This window comes from Nicotiana attenuata, unplaced genomic scaffold (assembly GCF_001879085.1).
Source record: "Nicotiana attenuata strain UT unplaced genomic scaffold, NIATTr2, whole genome shotgun sequence".
Taxonomy (NCBI): domain Eukaryota; kingdom Viridiplantae; phylum Streptophyta; class Magnoliopsida; order Solanales; family Solanaceae; genus Nicotiana; species Nicotiana attenuata.
Window position 1 is genome coordinate 1,235,615 of NW_017670267.1, and position 18,435 is coordinate 1,254,049.

The window sequence follows — 18,435 nt, forward strand, 5'->3', positions numbered from 1 at the left end:
GATGAGCCTGACTCTCTATTCCTTGATCTGTGATCGTACCTCTGATTATCCTGCTTTGACCATGAGTCTCTTCCCACAGGTCCCATGTATGGCTCGTACCTGTTTTTACCGGACCTTTTTTCGTTTTCAACCCGTCTTGAGCTTACCTTTTCTTCTTTTTGATGTTGTGAAATAATATCTTCTTCAATCCTCAATTTTGTACTATAACGATTGTAAACATCATTCCATGTTGTAGCTGGGAATTCTCGAAGGCTTTCCTTGAGTTGCCTCATAGCTTCTGAGCTTTTTTCATTCAAATTGCTCGTGAATGCTATAGCTGCCCAGTTATCCGGTACATGTGGCAATGTCATTCTTTCACGCTGGAATCTGTCCACAAATTCCCTAAGCAATTCTGAGTCCCCCTGTTTGATCTTGAAAATATCTTCCATTCTTTTTTCGACTTTTTGGGCTCCCGAGTGTGCTTTGATGAAAGAATCTGCAAGCTCAACAAAAGAATTTATTGAATTTTCGGGTAAAAGAGAATACCATGTTAGTGCACCTTTAGTGAGTGTTTCACCAAATTTTTTGACTAATACATATTCGATCTCCTACTTAATCAAATCATTGCCTTTTACGCCTGTTGTGAAAGCACTCACGTGGTCTCGCGGGTCTGTTGTTCCATCGTATTTTGGCATCTCAGGCATTTTGAATTTCTTTGGGATTGGAAGGGGAGCAGCACTTGGCTTCCAAGGTTGCTGTGAATATTTATCCATATCTACCCCTTTGATCACTGGTGGCACCCCGGGTATTTGCTCTATGCGTTCATTTTGCTCCTTGAGCTGTTTCTGCAATGTTAGTACTAAATTCTGTAAATTAGAATTAACTAAATTACCTGGTTCTCCCTCCTGTGATTCGCTGGGGGTTCCACCACTATCTGAATTAACGAGTCCGGAACGAGGGTTCTCTAGAGTGTTGTTATTTGGTGTGGGTGTAGGTGGTCCAGCAGGTAATTGGCTGACAAAAGCCTGAAGAGCTTTATTGACTTGAGAGGCAATAAGTTTTTGTAAGGCCTCATCCATAGTTTCAACATTCTTGAATTGAGCTTGTCCATCTGTATGAGACCCATCAGGAGTGCCTTCACGAGACCGCCGTGGAGAGCCTTGTGGAGAAGTAATCAGTACGTTATTGTTCTGTGGATCTCCCTGAAGTTGCTGGGTTGTTTGATTTTCCTGGTTTCCCTGAATGTTGTCATTTTTGTTCGACATGGTTGACGCAACAAGGGAAGTTAGGCTAAAATAAAATGGATTATCAGATTCCCGGTAATGGAACCAATTTGTTTAACCAAAAAATAGAATTTTGACTAAACCTATATTTTAGAAGAACACGGGTTACTGATAATCGCAAGAATATATAAAAGAGAATAATTTGAATAGCCAGAATATAATTGAATAAAGCAAGTAAACCAAAGTATATTCAGATGATTTTTCGTGTCCTTACAACTGATTATATATCTCCTTTTTATAGGTACCTTTGAGAATATACGTTTTGCTCAAATCATAATGAGGCTATTATGAGTAATTAAAGACATTGAATGCTACGTTACACAATCATTACATTCAAAATATATCTCTAACGTATTCAGCATTTAATTCTCTAAATGCCGTATCTGCACTCTTTTCTATTGTCAGATTCATTCCTTCTGATTCTCGGATATAAATGACTTAAATAGGTACGGGCGCCGTGTTACTTATCTGATGTCCCGTGCCTCTTTCTCTTTCTTTGCTCGTATCTGTTGTAACTCATGACTCTTAGCTAATTGCAATTCTTTGACCATTTGACCAATCCACGTGTCTTGACACGTCACCTTTACATATAAATATAATTTTTCCCAATACAGTATCAGTATGACCGGTGACCACAACTCCAAAGGCGATTTAACTTATCACTAGCTTGATTTTTTAGTTATATTCAACTTCAACCTCAAATAATTAATAGATTTTTTTTCTCTCCAAAAAATAAAAAAATTGAAGGCCAATTTTTAACATAAACCAATATACATTGTAAAACCCTAAGGGCTCGCCGTGTATGAGGAATAAGGGATAATTAATTTTATAATTAAATTTAAGTGAGTTTGTCCCACGTTTGATTGGGTTAAAGATACGGTATAACTAATCCCGGGATTAATATACTGATATTGTAGTATTATTTTTATCCGTATGGGCGAGTAGGATAACAATCCCCAGATGACTAATCTCGGGATAACTTGTTAAGGGGTTGTTTGGTTTGTAAGATAAGGGATAATAATCCTGAGATTAGATGCATGATTATTTTATCCCGTGTAATTGATTGAATTTTTGAATCTGAAATTAGCAATCTCGGGATTAATTAATCTCAAATTGGATAGTATTCTATCCCGCATTGAGGCTGGGATAATAATTCCAATATTAATTAATCGGGAGGAGGGGGGCAGGGGGATGAGGACACTAGAATAACAAAAATGCCCTCTCCAAGACTCTTTCTCCAAAAGTCGTATAACAATTCAAGGTTAAAATTGAAAATAAAAGTTTATACTAACTTATCTGGTACTATATACTAAACACATATTTATATCATACCTATAATCTCATTTTTAGTTCAACCAACCAAATATCTTCCAATAAAAATATATTTATTAAATAATCTCGTCATTATTTAATTCACGTATTGTAACCACATTATTATAATTCCAAGATAACTTGTTTCTTACCAAATCATCCCTACGACCTAGTTAAAAAAACGTAAATCTTATTATTTGTTGTACTTTTTAATGTATCTATGCAGGTAAAACAATTTGCAATTAGGATATTTTAGAAATCTGTTGAGTCTAAAAGCTCAATAATAAAAAAAATTATCATTCCTTTCCCCCTTGCCTTCGCATTTGGTGATGCAAGACAACAACAACAACATACCACACTAGTGTAATATTATAAATGGGGTTTATGAAGAATAATGTATAAACAGATCTTACTCTTTGTAAACAATAAAATTGCATCAAAAAAATAATATTGCAACAATCGTACTATTTGATTTCAAATAATATGAGTGTACAATCTCTATGAATCCTCTGGTTCTTCTTTCCAGTAGTAAATAAATTCAAAGGCCTTTGAGCTTGATCTTGAATTCAACTAGCACGAACGTTGATTTGAACTCGTACTCCCCGAATCTTGATTTGTTCTTCGTTCTTGAGCTTGAACTTGATTGCTTGAAGCTTGAAACTTGTAGAGGAATTTGTTGCGTTTGATCCACGAGCTCTCTTTTGCTTTTTGTTTTAACCTCTGGTCTCTTTTTTGAGTTATGAATACCCCTATTTATAGTTGTGGGATGGAAGAGTTGTGATGAGAATAAACTCTTTTCGACCAATCAGACTGAAGAGTGACAAGACTGCATTTGATTGGCCAGAACATGTCACTTGCACATGTGGCACGATTTTATTGCCCTTTTAATTTGCCTTGGCACGCCTTGTCATTTTGACACGTGGCATGATCCTATTGGCTCTTCCGTCTGACTTGGCGTGCCATGTCATTTGACACGTGGCACCAAACCGGGCCTCTAGGAGGATGACATATTGGGCCTAATAAAGTTGGCTCATCATTTGTAGACCAACTAAATGGGCTAGCCCAATCAATATTTATTGGACTTCAGTAATTAATCCAATTATATTAACCCATAATATTTATTTGGACTAATATATTTAAATATAGTCCAAATTATTTTGTTGAATTTAAATTCAATAAATTTTGCATGCCTACAAATGCCCCCTACTTCAAGACTTGTCAAATTGTAAACTTTAAACACGAGACTTGAAGTATTTAACAAATGCAACATATCTTTACCTTTCTTTCACGTAACTTCTTTTATTAAGTCCACATGACCACATTTTTGCATATGGTCCACATGACCCCCAGAAGGAACACCGCTAAAATCACCCGATCCACGAGGCCTCTTGGCCTCCCTCTCACCATGCTCTAGACTGCGGACCATCTCTATCTGCCGAGCAATATTACCCCGTCGAAAGTAGCACCAGATACCCTCTCCCTAGTCATAAGAAACGCAGCTGATAAGTGAGGTCATCAATGAACCTCCTAATCCTCTCCCTATTAGTGGGAACCAGCTAAACTGCATGACGAGCCAACTCTGAAAAGCTCATCTCGTACTGAGTCACAGACATGCCCCCCTGACGTAGCTGCTCAAACTGTCTGCGCAGCTCCTCTCAGCGAGACTGCGGTACGAATTTCTCTAAGAAGAGAACGAAGAACTCCTACCATGTAAGTGGTGCTGCACCGACCGACCTGCACCTCTCATAAGCCTCCCACCATCTGAAGGCAGCCCCAGAATCTAAAAAGTAGTGAACGAGACCCCACTGGTCTCCAGAATACCTACCGTGCGAAGAATCCATTGCCACTTATCCAAGAAGCCCTAGGCATCCTCTGACTCAACCCCGCTAAATGATGGAGGATGGAGCCTCCCAAATCTCTCTAGTCTCATCTACTCATCATCAGTCATAAGGGGAACCACCTGGGCCTGAGCAGCTACAACCGGCTGGGCTGGTAGTACCCCCAGTGTTTGAAGTCCCTCCATCACCTGCTCTGGAGTACAGGCGGCGGGAGTTTGAGTACCTCCCCTGGCCTGAGAAGTGGCTGCTGCGGCCAGAATAGAAACCGTCTGAGCAAGGTTGGTGCACACAGTCAAAATCTGAGCCAAAGCCTCCTGAAGGCCTGGAATCACGATGGGCACAACTGGTGCCCGAGTTGGTCCCACTGGCTCAACTGTGTCTGGTACCTGCTCCTAAGCTGGAGCGAGTGGTGGGTCTGCAGGTGCTGCTCTAGCTGATGTACGAGCTGCACCTCTGTCCCTACCGCGACCTCGGCCTCTCGCGGCCCTAGCTGGTGGTACTAGTGGTTTTTCATCCTGTCCGGTAGCACGTGTCCTCACCATCTATAAGAGAATAGAATAACAGAAGCTTAGTTACCGGGGAATCAACAAATCCACATGACAAGAATACAAGAATGTGAAGTTTCCTAAGGGTTCGGCAGCCTCTCGGAGATAAGTACAGATGTCTTCGTACTAATCCGCAAGACTCCACTAAACCTGCTCATGACTCGTGAGACCTATGTAACCTAGGCTCTGATACCAACTTGTCACGATCCAAAACCAACTCGTCGTGATGGCGCCAATAGTAGAACTAGGCAAGCCAACTACTTAACCATTTCAACACTCTAAAGCTTTGAAAAATACAGAAGCAATTAAACTTAAGGAAAACCTTTTAAATAAGAATTCACAACTCAATACAAAATCTCTCCCAAAATCGGGGCGTCACCGAGTACATGAGCATCTACATAGGGATATAGTTTAATACAACTCTAGAGAATAAAACTGAAACATAAAATGAAGATAATGGAGGAGAGCCAAGGTCTGCGGATGCCAAGCAGCTACCTTGATGATCTCCAAAAAATCCGTACTCCGCAACTCAACAACCGCCGTGACCGGATGCACCTGGATCTGCACATGAGGTGCAGGGTGTAGCGTGAGTACAACCAATATAATAAGTAACAAATCTAATCTTTGGACTGAAAGCAGTGACGAACCCATTAGGTACAGTTCAGTATAGAAATAACAGTGCAGAAATGTAGGCATGCTTTCAAGTTCAACAAATAAACTTAATACAAGTGAGATAGATAAATTCTGAATGATATGGGAAATATAACCTCTCTACATCTACATGCCAATGCACATGCTGAATGAGATGCACCATGCTGAAAGCTTCGTGTACTCACACTCTTAGAATCCTTAATCACTCAGTACTGTATATGGCCAATCAAGCCCAGGGAAGATCCATCCCCAGGTATAAATGATTCGGACAAGATCCATGTCCAAGGAAGATCCATCCCTCAATATAAATCAACAGCGCTCACTGGGAGTGTGTACAGACTCCGGAAGGGCTCCTTCAGCCCAAGCGCTATCATAAGCTAGATCCAGGCATAAATCAATAAAACCTGCTGTAGCATGCAACCCGATCCCATAAATGTCACTCAATCAGGCCCTCGACCTCACTCAGTCATCAATCTCTCCAGTCTCTCTCTCTCTCGAGCTCACAAATGTCGTGAAACTAGCCCAAAAATGATGATATGATGTATCAATGAATAGAAACCGAGATTGAGATATGATATGCAATGAATAAATATGATTGAGTACGAAATTTCAATGTAATCAACAAGTCAACAACAAGAAACGACCACTATGGGTCCTAAAAGTACCAGCATATAACCTAAACATGATTTCTAACATGATTGGTAGCTCAATTACTTTATTACATGATGAAAACACGGATATCAACAAGATAAATCAACTATATAGTTCCATGGAATCAACCAGGTCACAGTTCTTACGGTGCACGCCCACATGCCCGTCACTTGGCATGTGCACCACCTCAACACCAATCATATAACACATGATTCGGGGTTTCGAACCCTTAGGGCCAAGTTTAGAAGTGTTACTTATCTCAGACCGCGCAAATCTCTACTCCGAAACACCCTTGCCTCGCGAAACGGCCTCCGAATGCCTCGAATCTAGCCACAAATAATTCGATACAATCAATATGAGCTAAAGGAATCAACTCCATAGGAAAATACTAAGCTCTAAATCAAAAGTCAAAAAGTTAACTAAAAAGTCGCCCCCGGGCCCACATCTCGGAATCGAGTAAAAGTCACAAAATCCGAATACCCATTCGACCACAAGTCCACCCATACAAAAATTACTCAAATCCGATACCAAAATCTCGATCAAAACCTCAAAATTTAGCCTAAGAACTTTACTCTATTTTCCCCAATTTTCCACCCCAAATCACTAATTTAATGATGAAATCAAAGACATAATCATGGAAATTAACCAAAACTAGGTAAAAATCACTTATCCCAAACACCCACGTGAAAATCTCTCCAAAAATCGCCTCCCATGGAGCTCCCAAATCAATTTTTATGTTATGAACTCAAACCCTCGTTTTTGAACATTTAAATCTGCCTAGTGACCTTCTTCATCGGGAATGCGGTCCTCCTCTCGCGTTCGCATAGTACAAATCCACATGCTGCCCAAAAGCCTTCTATGCGAACATGAGGATCCACTCGTGAACGCGATGCCTAACTGATCCATAGCTTCGCGAACGCGGTCCCTACTTCGCGAACGCATAGACCAAATGCTTGGGCTCCCAGCTGCCTCTTCTCTTCTTCGCGAACACATCACCCTTCTCGCGTTCGCGATGCACCCACTACCTAGACCTTCGCGAACGCGGCTCCCTCTTTGCGAACACGAAGAACAAATCCTTACCTGCTACCTGCTACCCTTTGCGAACGCGAAACTCCCCTCGCAAACGCAAAGAAGGAAACTAGAACTGGATACTGGAAATTCTTCAGCAGTCTTCCAAGTCCAAAATCGATCTGTTAACCATCCGAAACTCACCCAAGGCCCCCGGGACCTTGATCAAACATACCATCAAGCCCCAAAACATCATACGGACTTATTCGAGCCTTCAAACCACCTCAAACAACATCAAGAACATGAATCGCACCCCAATTCAAGCCGATTGAAACTAAGAAATTCCAACTTCTACAAACGACGCCGAAACCTATCAAATCACGTCCGACTGACCCCAAGTTTTGCGCACAAGTCAAAAATGACACCACGGACCTACTCCGACCCCCGGAACTCCAATCTGAGTCTGGTAACCACAAAGTCCAATCAATCTTCTAAATTTCTAACTTTCACCATTTCAAGCCTAGTTCCACTACGGACCTCCAAATCATAATCCGGACACGTTCTTAAGTCCAAAATCACCAAATGGAGCTAACGGATCCATAAAAACTCCAATTCGGAGTCGTTTACACATAAGTCAACATCCGGTCAACCTTTTCAACTTAAGCTACCAATCTTGAGACTTAGTGTCTCAATTCATTCCAAAATCCCTCTGGACCCGAACCGACTAACCCGGCAAGTCACATAACAGCTATAAAGCACAAAATGAGCAGTAAGATGGGGGAACGGGACTATCACTCTGAAAATGACTAGCCGGATCGTTACAGAGGCCTTGGTAGTGACTATTGACATTTCTCTATTTTTGCACTTGTCTTGGTTGTTGTTTCCTTAGCATATTTTTAACTATTTTCTCCGTATTGCACTAATTTCTTTAGTTCCGTGTAGCTAACCTTGATAAGTTATTTGTTATTTCAATCTCATTATTGTCATTATTACACTACCTTAACTTGTTCTGTCTTTTATTTATTCCAATAGTGCCTTGACTTGACCTCGTCACAACTCTACCGAGTTAGGCTTGGAACTTACTAGGTACCATTGTGGTGTACTCATGCTACGCTTCTGCACATCTTTTTGTGCAGATCCAAGTTTCTCCTACCAGTCCGGGCGTCAGTGAGTAGAGTCCGTGCGTGGAGACTTCAAGGTACACCTGCCAGCGTCCGCAGGCCTCGGAGTCCCCCTCCACCTAGATTATTTTATTTCCTTGTCCTTATTTAGACACTATTGTATAGAGATATTTAGTATCACTTCACAGAGCTTGTGACTTTTATTTCGCCAGGTTTTGGGCAGTCATGTATATACTGAGTTGTGGAGATTTTCTTGCTAGTTGTTGGATTTTGAGACTTTAATTATTATTTCGGTGATCTTTGCATTGATGTTAGGCTTACCTAGTCTTAGAAACTAGATGCCGTCACGACATCCTACGGAGGGAAATTGGGGTCGTGACACTTCAAAGCTCCAATTAGTCGATTTAGCTCCAGAACATCTTCCTAACTCGAAATCATCTCCTACAAAGCATAAAACACGTAATAAGTGCAAATCACTATCATTTAGGCTCAAACACGCTCAAAGTGCAGTAATTAGAGTGCATAATGCGGGTAAAACATGTGTTTCTATCCTACCATCAACACCCCACACTTAAATCATTGCTCGTACTGGAGCAATCAAACTACACTTCACATTGAAATGACCTTCTCATCAGAAAACTTCCCGAACCTATCATGCCAAGAATATTTAAAATAGACTAAACACCATATCATAACATCCTAACCTCAAGACTCGACTCAAAAGCACCATGCATTTTTCACAACCTTTTCACTTACTCTCACACAGAGGTCAAAGACTTTACCTTACCTTCACAAATCATGTGCCCTCACACAAACAATAGAGATTAGTTCCACACGCAATAAAAGTTAATAACAAATAGGAACTCAAGATAGAAAGAATTCACTCACTCTCATAAATCAAATTCATGCACCACAGAGAATGTACCATAAGCTTTCCTGTAGTGTACTGCTATATTAATTGAGCTCATTCAGTCAGAGATTAAGTAGAACTTTATTTTGGTTGTAATTTAGGCTGCGGGATGGGTAGGATACATATGAATATAGTGACTACACCTCCTTGAGCACTTTAATACATACAATTTCATAATTTAAACCCCACACTTATTTTTAACCAAACCCCAACTTTCACAGCATTAATCTTCCTATATCTTCAAGAACTACCACTAGCAAGGGATCACTTTTTCTCTTTTCTAACACACTCTTTTTATTTCTTATTTTCAGAGTTTTGATGGATTTTTCTTTCTCTTTTTTTTCTAATTCCTTACATGTGGCTCTCAAAAAATTTCAAACAATGCACCTTTCTCCTTTTTCGGTAGTTCCACTCAAAAACCTGACCATACCACCACTTAGCTTTTACAAGCTCGTACACACTCAAGTGCTCACGGGAGGTGAAGGTTCAATAGATAGACAATTAAAATAAAGGGGTCAAGCTTATAGTGTGGTTGCCAAAGAAACAGGAATACAAGCTCAACATGCTTACTAAGATATCCATTAATTAGGTGGGTAAAAGCATATAATTGGCTCAACAAAGAAATGCCTATATCACTTTCTAGACTGAACAAGACTACTATTTCGCTTTGCAAACACACGGGGCAAGTTATAGACATCAACTGACATGTACAGTATATCAACAACCTCACACACGCATGGCACATAACTCACTCAGGATCGGATCTATCCCGACTCTCTAGTTAAAGCAGTTAAGCAAAGTCACAATCAACCAATTTACGAGACTTATCTATGAGTCAAGAACTGAGCCTAGGCGTCGCAACTAAGGCACTCACTACTCTCAAGGCACAACAACATCAAGAAAAGTCACCTCCATTTAACATAGCTTAAGACTTCACTATTCCTAATAAAAAAACTAACTACACCCGGTTCAAGAAAAACCCTTGGAAGAGAACTACGACACAAAGAAAAATCAAGGGGGAATTGTTACATTACCTAAAAAAATAACAAAATATTTTTTCTTCGACTTTGATCCATCAAGAAGACAGTCGAGGAAATCCTTCGTCGAGAAAAGTCAATTTTTTTTGTTTCAATCAAAAGAAACGGAAACACACACACTTATACATATTTACATCCCCACCCAACACTTTAAATTATGATATGTCCCCATGACACACAAATAAAAATCATGAGGCAAATGAAACTTCCCTGATTCATCTAGTCGGGGTCTGAATCAAAGTTGGGATCTCCTTTGCACGCCCGACCCAGTGCACACATCCATGCTGAGAGCTTCTTTTCGGCCTTTTTTTGGGTACACCCCACACTTATTCATTTGAATCTCTCCAAGTTGCACCTTCAGGGCCCCCTTCTCCTTCCAACTTGAAGATCAACCTTTCCTCCCCCACTCTGAGCGTGAGTCCAGAATTGCTCTGCTAGTAGCCAAGAAGGGTCTCCTTAGAATCAGAGGGACCTACCTATTCTCCTCCATGTTCACTACAATGAAGTCCACAGGGAACACAAATTTGTCCACCCGAACCAGCACATCTTCCAATATTCCTTTAGGTATGATTGTGGTTTGATCCGCCAGCTGCAAGGACACAAACATCGACCTGATTTCTCCGATCTCTCCCTTCAATTACTTGAAAATAGACAAAGGCATAAGATTAATGGAAGCACCTAAATCACACAAAGATATTTTAAATTTAGTACTTCCTAAAGAGCAAGGTATAGTAAAATTCACGGGATCTCCACATTTTTGAGGGAGCTTATTTTGCAGAATGGCACTACAATGCTCTGTGAGCTTGACAACCGACGTCTCTTCCATTTTCCGCTTTTTGGACAATATCTCATTCAAAAATTTAGCATAAGCTGGCATTTGTGAAAATACCACTGTGAAAGGTATATTCACATGCACCTGCTTGAGCACTTCTAGAAAGTGCCCGAATTGTTTGTCCATCTATTCTCTTCTTTGCTTTTGGGGGGAAAGGTAGAGACATGTATTTACTTTCTTCGATCGCATCATTACTTCTTTATTTGTCTTTCTTCTTCCTTGTTGGAACGTCAGATTTGTTCTTCTCATTCAGATCATCCTCTTGATCTACCCTCACTTCATTGTGAACTTGATTTCCCATCAACTCATTCTTTTGCTACCAACGGATCTTGCAATACTTTGCCATTCCTTAACGACACTGCATTTATTGTTACCTTTGGATTCCTTTTGGTATCCGTAGGGAGGGTTCCTGGAGACCTCTCAGACAACCAAACTAGCAATCTGCCCCACTTGCCTCTCTATGTTTCGAATGGTTGCACTATGAGTTTCAAATGTCTCATCTATTTTAATAATGAAGGCTTTTATTAGATCTTCCATGCTAGACTAATTAGAATGTGGAGGCTGGTATTGCTGCCTCTGTTGATTCTGAAATCCTGGAGCTCCTTTTCCCTAGGGTCTCGGATTATTTTGTTGCCATGAGTTCAGGCTACCACTTGGTGAACTCCAAGAAAAGCTTGGTGCCTCTGTCCCATAGAGTTAAAATTATTACCACTCTGGTAGTTACCTCTGTCAAAGCTTCCCACAACATTTACCAATTCATCTGCAGCTGAGGCCAGACACTCATATGTTGGATGACCCATTCCACAGAAATCACAATCAAATGATGGTTGGCTCAGGACCTTATATCTCTTTGGCCATGGCATTTAGCTGGGCTTGCACTGATATGTTGGAATCTACTTGATGAACCCTAGCTGATTTTCTTCTATCACTACTCTTAGCAGACCACTGGTTAGCATCTTCAGAGAGCTCATCAAGAATTGCCACAATCTTCTCAGGAGTCTTCTTCATTAAAGGACCTCCAACCGCAATGTTCAGAGTTCGTCGTGAGGGAGGTGTCAGTCCATCCCAAAAGTCCTAAAGTTGCATCCACAATTCAATCCCATTATGCTGACACTTCCTAACTATCTCCTTGAATCTTTTCCAAGCCTCGAAAACTGTTTCAGTGTCTGTCCGGCAGAAATTGTGAATTTTCCTTCTAAATTTCACCGTTTTACTAGCAGAGAAGTATTTATCAAGAAACTTTTTAGTCATATCTTCTCATGTCCTGATCGACCTCGTTGGTAAGCTACGAATCTAGTGCTTTGCGTCATTCTTTAATGAAAAGGGGAATGCCCTTAAGTATATTGCTTCTTTTGACACTGTGTTGTACTGAAAGGTGTTCAGGTTCAAAATCCAAGTGAGTGTTAGAATATTTATTCATTTTCCCTCTGAAGACACAGTTGTTCTAGATAGTTTGAAAAAGCCTTGCTTCAACTCGAAATTATTCGCTGCTACTGATGGAGGTCTGACAATGGACAGTCCCTGATTGTAGACTGGTTTGGCACAATTACCCAATGCTCCACCAGGCCTGGGTACCACATTCTCGAACTGTTCTTCAACCAAGGGTCGATTTATATAGAATCTTTGACCCCCATCATCTTCGACGGTCTCATCAGCAGCTCTAGGGCTGCCTCAGCTGCTATCCGTGCATCTTCTTCTCTATGCTTCTCTTGCAGCTAAATCTACTCTGTCGTCACCATTATTAGCCATGTGTTCTGGGGTTGAAGGCTGCCCCAAGAACTTTCCAGTGAGTTCTTTCTCCTTCCTCAACTGTTGTAGACTCTTTTCCACCTCTGGATTGTATGGAATCAATTCCTTTGAAGAAGATCGAGTCATACACCCGAGAAGTCAACCTGTTGCCTTCACACGGGAGAGGAACCCCGTGAAGAGTAAAGTAAAAGTAAGTCCCTGAATTAGCACCAAAAACTAATTTGAACACTATTGATTGCCAATCCCCGGCAACGATGCTAAAATTTGACGAGCGCAAAATAAAATATGAAATTGATGCTCGCTAGCCAAAGATAGTATAGTTTAATTATCGTCTCCATAAAGATTGAATTTAAACAATGCTCTAGTAATTTCTGGTTTAACTGCTATTCAGGATGATAAAAACTTGATTTGGATTGATTACGAACTACGATTAACTACTAAAGTAAAACAATTAACACTTGGCTGCAATGAACAAGAGATTGACAGAGTTGGTTTCTTATTAATGTGAGGAATAAGGATTTGACAGGATAGGTGCAAGATAGCTATCTGAGATTTAACTCTAGTTTAATTCACTCTAATATTCTGACGACTCTCACAAATTCACTCGATAATTAGTTCAACCGTGTAGTCTAGACTCCTCTCTCGATTAAATCTTAACTTTATGAGCTGAACTAATATAAGCACTATAAAAATATGCAAGCATGCGTTAATTGATTAGTCTCTAGGAAAACGTCTCTCGAATATTCTTCTAACTTGATTTAATCAACAATTCAACAAGCTCTTTCGATTACTTAAGAGAATCAATGAATTAAATCAAACAAAATAATGCAAAGATAATCACCAAAATATTCTCTTTCGATTAAATAAACAGGTGAATAAAATTACAACAATTCAAAACTCCATAAACGAATTCAAGCAAGAACTAGAGTTAAAATCCGCAGATATTTATCAAAATGCCATATCCGTCAAATCCTAAGGTAAACTACTCCATAATAATGGAGGAAGTCATCACAAATATTATTAAAGAATAAGGAAGTATCAATCTAACGTTACAATACAAACTCTTGTATTGGATTAATGGAAAGATGCTGAAATCCTAAGTCTTGTAGCCTCCAATTCTCTCCCAAAGCTTCCAAGGTCAAAAGCCCCTCCAAAACTGTGTTTCCAGTGTATTTATACTAAGTAGGAATGAACCCAGACGAAACTACCCTTTTTGAGCCAAAGTGGGAAAACCTACAAACTTTTTACACTTCATGCGTCGCACAGTGCTACGCAGGGTGCGTCGCATTAGTGCATTTTGCTCAGTCATAAACTCTCTGAACTTAGCTTGTCTGACAAAATTTTGTACTGATGCTACACAATATACCATGCACTATGCGTAGCATTAGTGTATTTTTCTGTCAGACTCAAAAGCTACAAGTCTCTGAACTTCTCAAATTATTTACGCACATTTGCACTGATGCGTCGCAATGTGCTACGCATGGTGCGAAGCATTAGTACAAATGTCACGAACCAAACCGATGGGCCGCAACGGGCACCCGAAACCTTACTCAACCGAGTACCTACATAACGTATCTTTCATATCATTCTATCATAGGTAAATAAACCAGAGTAAATCATGAGGGAATACAAACTTATACATATGAAGAACGAGCCTATAAGACCGGCATGATTCTTTATATACTCGAAACATAGGCCGACAAGGCCATACAAGTATCCGTATACATGACATCTGTCTACAAGCCTCTAAGAATACATAATATCACAAAGGTCTGGACAGGGTCCCGCCATACTAATCGATACATGTACTAATCATACTGACCAAAGAAGCAACTTCGGAGCAAATGGAGCGCACCAACACCTTCTGCTGAGTTGATAGCCTACTTGGAGGATTCTCGACCTGTCTATCAAGACCTGCGGGCATGAAACTCAGCGTCCCCAGGCAAAAAGGACGTCAGTACGAATAATGTACCGAGTATGTAAGCCACATAAATAAGTATATAACAGACGTGGAAGGAAATATAGAGTAAATGACTCAACCTGTAAGTCTGGATAACTCTGTAAATCATGGAATAATTATAGTGTCATGCATATCCATATGAATGTCATGTCGTGCATAGGTACATGTTTCATAATATCATCAAGCCTTTGAGGGCATCCCAACATATCATCTCGGCCACTGTGGGCAACATCATCAACGTATACCAGCTGATCAGGTGCTGGTGCGTATATAATGCCATAATCTTTTTCATATCCCATATACATATATATACATATATATACGCGTATATAACGCCATCTGGTCATGGGTCAATGTACATGTATAAATGCATGAAATTCTTAGAAAATATGTTAATAAGATTTTCTCGGAATACCATAAACATCAATATACCTTTCGGATAAACTTAATCAAATACGTATTTTTCTGAGACCCACGAACAGAAGATATAAATCAAGAATATAGACACCCCTAGTATTTCTATGAATAGAATCATTTATGAAAGTTGCGTATTTTGCTCGTTTCATTTGTATTATTTGGATCATGCCAAAAATAAAGAAGTGATACCCTTAATATACCTGGGGTAGGAAAAATTCGTATGATACTCTTGGAAAAGGTTGCACCGTATTCCTTTAGAATTGCAAAATCTCACGTTGCTATGGTGCTAAGAAATCTCGTTGGAATTGTTTTGTTTCAAGATTAATGTCCGTTCTTTGTTGGAATGAAATTTCCCATTCTTGAATCTGTTTGGATTTAGAAAGAAGTCTTATAATCAATGAAGACTCCAATCCATCCTTGAATCTATTTGGGTTTAGAAAGAAGTCTTAAAATCAGTGAAGACTACCATCCATTCTTGAATCTGTTTGGATTTTGTACGTAAGTGTCATGCAACACTTAGATGCCACCTTTCAGTTAGAGATTCGAGTCATTCCAATTGCATGGGGCTGCCACCTCATGCTTTTTAATACTTATCCTATATATCCCTAATTAATCAGGTAATGTCCCGTTACCCCGTAATTAACCAATTATCTTAACTTACTTAAAATACTACTCTCTTTTAATATACCTTGTACACCTTACTAACTTGGTCATGTAGTACCTGGTATGGCACTAGTCCATAAATATCGAGTATTAACGCTCGGCTCGTATTTTATCCCAATATGCCAAACTTGGACGAAAAATTCATTTTCTTTGACTTGCTTCCTCTCTCACCTTCACGAATTTACTCATCATTTGTTTAAAATAGCATAATCCATATAATCTCCAAATAATGTCTTTCCTTGGACTAATGTTAATTACCTTACGACAAATTCAACGTACAATACTACAGGGTGCAACATCATCGTAAGTTAATACTGCGAAGCGTAACATCATCGTAATATAATACTGCGGGACGAAACATTTCATTTTCGATCTTACATCAATTTACTTGTGGCGTACCTCCACGTACGAAAATATGGGGTGTAACATCATTCCCCCCTTTGGAACATTCGTCCTCGAATGTTGACTGATGCACTTATCATTCTCATAACCCATAGGTCTTGCGAATACTTTAGTACTCGTCTTGCATCTAGGCGACTGTTCAGTGAATGAATCCCAAAGGCTAGGGCATTCCCCCCTTTAAGCCTCTTTCTCACACCACGACTTGTAGTCGGAATCCTTCTAATCTCGCAATTGTTGCTACCTTCCATCATGCAGCCTTTATGACTCTAACTTTGTATGTGCGTCTGACTCTTCTCTTCTCTTTCCTCCAGCTCTTAGCCAATCTCTCGGCCTCATTTTGTGAACATAAACCAAATTACGTCAAGCTATCCCTTGGCGTCATTAGCTTTACTACCTCTAAGTGGTCATACCATACCATAACTCTTACTTCGATTTATCGTTACCGAGGTCTGCGACCAAACTCCAGGTTACTCTCGTTGCTTATCCTATATGCATAAAGCTAAGTCTTTTAACGCTTCTTCATTACTGTTCATCTTAAGGCTAATGGCCTAATCTCATCTCGTACTTTGTATCCTTCATTGTCGATTCACCTCAATGTTGATATGTAATCTTCCATTGGTAACTTGAAACTTCTTATGTAATACATTGCCACTAGGGCTTATGTTGCATCGAGGAATATTTGAAGTGATTTTCCTGATCCACTTAGGGGTGATACTGTACTTCAGTAATCGTAGTTCATAGCATCCCAATGTGATTCATCTTACGTGGGTATTTTTAATCCTGTGCAACTCATGAAATCCCCCCCCCCCCCATTTTTTTAAAATTATTACTCAATCGAAGGCCCAAACGTCATCCTTTAATTATCACAATTACACCCTCATTCCACTAACAGGGCAACATTCCATTCCTTCTAAATGCTATTAGTCCTAGACTCCTTTGAGTTCATTCAGGCTATATTGAGCTTTCTATAGCTTAGAGGAACCATCAGCTCCTTTATTTTCACGGGCTTAGTCCCGAGGACTTATCCATTTTGTCACCTTCTCACTTGCCTTCTTTTTATCCTTACTCTTGTCTTTCTAAAACCTTGTCGTTCTATCATACTTTAGCTTGCGATCGATTCCCTTATGCTTTTCTAGAACATCAAGCGAGACATCGCATCGTCTCTAACTCTTCTTTTACTCTCTAATTAGACCTTTCAGTACTTAGAAACCATTGGCTGGAAGGTATGCCGCTGACGATGCCGCTACCATTCCCGGTTATTGAATCCCCGTGCTTCTAGCCTTCCATCCGAAGTATGGACTATTCACAACCTTCTGCATTTGAGTATCTCGTACGTTGTTCACCTTTACCTTACTTACTTAAAATCTCGCATCATATCTTCTATCTCTTTCATAACCTCCCTTCCACATAGGTATGATTCATACCACAACTTGAAGCTCTATTATAATATAATCCGGTGGGAGCTTCATACTGACTCCTTATGAGGCTGTTACCTTTTTTTATTTTTTATAACTGCTTTATCGCAGAGCCGTTATAGACTATGGTTGTTGTACTATCTCTCTTATACCTCTGATTTTAAGGGAGATCCTACAATGTTCTCGATCACGATGTTTCTAATTTTCTGGGTCCAATAATCAGACTTCTGATTACTTAGTTGATGTAATTCTTTAGTTTCCTCCTCCCTCTGATCAACCTTTATGTAAGCTTAAGCTATCTTCCGATTTGTGACTCATGGTATTACTTTAGCCTTTCATGGACGCTATGGAATATCTAGGATGCAATCTTCTAACAGTTCAATCCTTTGTCTATGACCTGGACTCAATTCTTTCTTTTACTTATATTGGACTCTTCTACGGCTGTATGATTGTCAACATATATGCTGCATGGATAATATTCCGAAATCTTAAGTGCGTTCATAATGTAACTAGATCTGGATCTTTGATCAATTAATTCCTTTCATTCCATCTCAGCTTTCTTCAAACGTAAGAATTACTTTTCCTGGTCTTTTTGCCCCTTGTTGCATGCATACTTAACTTATCTTAGTGTCCACACATATAGGAATTCCATACAACTCATAT